The sequence below is a fragment of the Carassius auratus genome, chromosome 10 (genome assembly GCF_003368295.1).
Source record: "Carassius auratus strain Wakin chromosome 10, ASM336829v1, whole genome shotgun sequence".
NCBI lineage: Eukaryota > Metazoa > Chordata > Actinopteri > Cypriniformes > Cyprinidae > Carassius > Carassius auratus.
Genome location: NC_039252.1, coordinates 10,906,494 through 10,909,520, shown reverse-complemented (window position 1 = coordinate 10,909,520; position 3,027 = coordinate 10,906,494).

Sequence of the window (3,027 nt, the reverse complement as noted above, 5' to 3'; positions counted from 1 at the left end):
TTTTAAATATGATGACATATAGAAAATATATCATACTAACATTCAACATTAAAAAAAAACATTCAAACAGATGTAAAAACGTTCCTTTTCTAGTTATAAAATGTTTTGGATTACGTTTTCAATTCAAAATCACTATAATGAATGCTGTTTGCTATTTTAATTCAGATTTGATTTGAAATTGATGTACAAAACATTCTCAGTTGAATTCTAAATAGCATAATATCCTGTGAGAGATTGATGTAATGTGTACTGATAATGAAAATCTATTATGATTTAAAATAGTAAACATAATCGTTCTGGAAAAATGATAGCTTGATAATTTCAGAATACATTTCCTTTACAATCACTGTAAATAATACTAAAGCCAATACAACAGAATCATTGAATCCAGCACTGAAAAATTATGCCAAAATAAAGAAAAACTCTGGTAATGAATCGTATGTTATTCCTATAATGTTAACATTACATCAGTTAGGGAAGCCAAGGAATTCACAGCAAGTGTCAATATTTATTCTCTTTCCTATTAGAATGATCTGCCAAAACCCAGAGAGGGATCTGGAAGGAAGTTAGGGTGTGCTCACTCACAGCTGTCCGATAAACATCAAACAGAGGGAGATGGTGAGATGAAAACCTCTTCTGTCCTTAATACGGTCCTGTGATTGAGTGCTCCAACCTTGCTGGCAAGAAATATTCACAGGAACCCTAATAAATACATCAAAACACAAAGATTTGGCTGACTGGATGGCCCAAAGCGAGCGCCACCTGTGAAAGTCTCCTTTTATTATTATAAACCCATCCTGCAGAGCGTGTCAGTAAAACAGTTCAGCTCCAGGTGCATCAAGGGAAATGCTGAGCTTGTTAATATAGCACTACTGGAAGGAAACCACAGACAGAGGCAGGAGGCAACTAAGGAGGGGGAGATTTGGGCATCTTGGAAAAGAGGAAGTGTGTTATAAGAGAGAACATCTCGCTCCTCTGACACCAGGAAATGGGTAAAAGTTATTAACATCAGTGTGAATGTTATTTGGAAGATGAGGAAGGCCTTCCGGAAGTGTGACCGTCTGCACTGGGCTGGTTCCCATGATGCTGTGCTGAGTTGTTTGGTTCACTTCAGGGTGTGGCTGCTAGTTTTCCACTTTGGGAACCGTATCAGGAACCATGCACAACACTTTGACTATGTTGAACTGAGTTTTTCTCGGTCCAACCCCACAGTACCAAAACAGCAAGCTGGCATTGATGATGTGGCTCCGGTCGCTCCGGCAGAGCAGGAAGCATCTCCAGTGCCTGGCTGTGGTGCAGGGATTTTATGAGCGGGGCGCAATGTTTGGTTTGCACTAGTGAGACGACTCTTTAGGCCACAGGACTGATTGTCAGTTAATGAAAACACATCATACAGAGGAAAGGCATACATGAAAGCATCACCCAATCTGTGTCTTTGTGAGATCCACCCATACTCATCCAAAATTAGATGGATGTGTGGTTTGAGTGGTGATTTTATAGTGAGCCTGGCTACTATAAACATCAGGAAACTAAATATCCACAAAGTTAACCCACCGAGCTCTTCCTCCATGTGCCCTTCGCTGCCAGTGGCTTAATGTAACCAAGATAAATAAGATAAGAATTGTTTATAGGAAATGCAAGAAGCAGGACCCAAACACAAACATGTAATGGTGAGGGCATTCCAATAACATTGAATCAAATGTAATTTAAATTTAAATCTAGAAATCATGTAGTTGGTTTTCTTTTAGCACAATATCATAGTCAAGTGGACATTGATTTGGTCATTAAAAATGTTTTTTTTTTTTTATATTTTACTTCATTGTTGAGTTTCATACTGTCATATTACAGTATTATTTGATACATTAAAGCATGAAAAAGTAATACTCCTTTGACAAATCCCTAAATAAATAATGACATAATTTCGGTGGGAAGACACTATGTTAAAGTATTAGCAATAGATTAGATAAAATAATCACTAGGCTTCATTTAGAGAATTTTGGTTTAAGTATTGAGAATAAATAAAATACCTACAAAAATACATTATCCCTGCAGTAGTCTATAGTCTGATGTTTTGTGGAATTAGTTGGTTTATGTCAACATTCTCCCAACATTCCATTCTCAAAATTTCCCCGTTAAGCAAGATAGATTTTATTTCCATGCTTTTCATTTTCTGACCATATGAAATGTCCCAGAAACATGTATAAAAAGTGATCTTAGCAGTGTTGTTTTTCTTTTTTTATACAAAGTATGTGTGCCATATGAGTCTAGTCCACATGTTGAACACAAGCTAAACATTTCCGTTCTATGCATTGATGACTTTTAGTTTAGCGAGGCAGAGGGAAGCATATCTCATCATTTATCATTTCTCTCCCCGTCACATTTGTTCAACACACCAGCGAGAGTAAAATCTAAAGCGAAATGTCTGTAACTTAAGAGCAGGGGACAAATTCTCCTGCTGTGCAATATATCAGATATCAAAGCTGGTGACTCCTCTGTTCCACTCAGAGACGGTCTTTATACAGAGGCTGACACATCCTTGGAGTTCATCCGATGTAGGAAGTGAATCGGACAGCTGTTGAAGAGGTTTCGGTGAGGTTAACCATCCCCAAACACGAAAAGCCAGAGTGGGTTTTTTAAAAGAAGGTTGAAAATGATTTCTTAAACAATCTGCCACACAAGCACTTACGTTCTTTCATAATCAACTTTAATAACACCTGCTGTTTTTTCAGGTTTTTACAAATCAGAGCGTGGGAGCGAGATGGCAGGGGTCCTTGAAGGCCATCAGAAATATGTTTAGGGAGGATTTTTGCAACGCGATCATGCTTTTATAGGAGGCGAAGCCCTTATCTTGTCTGTATACAGTCAGCCGCTTCACTAAAACCTGACTATTCATCATCATGTACAGTAATTAGTGCTGGAACTAAAGTCAAGACATTAATCTAGTAGAATTCCTCTGTAATCACTTAGGTAAAACAGACTTTACATAGTTTCAAATGTCATACACATTAGATCTATGCAGATGGGAGG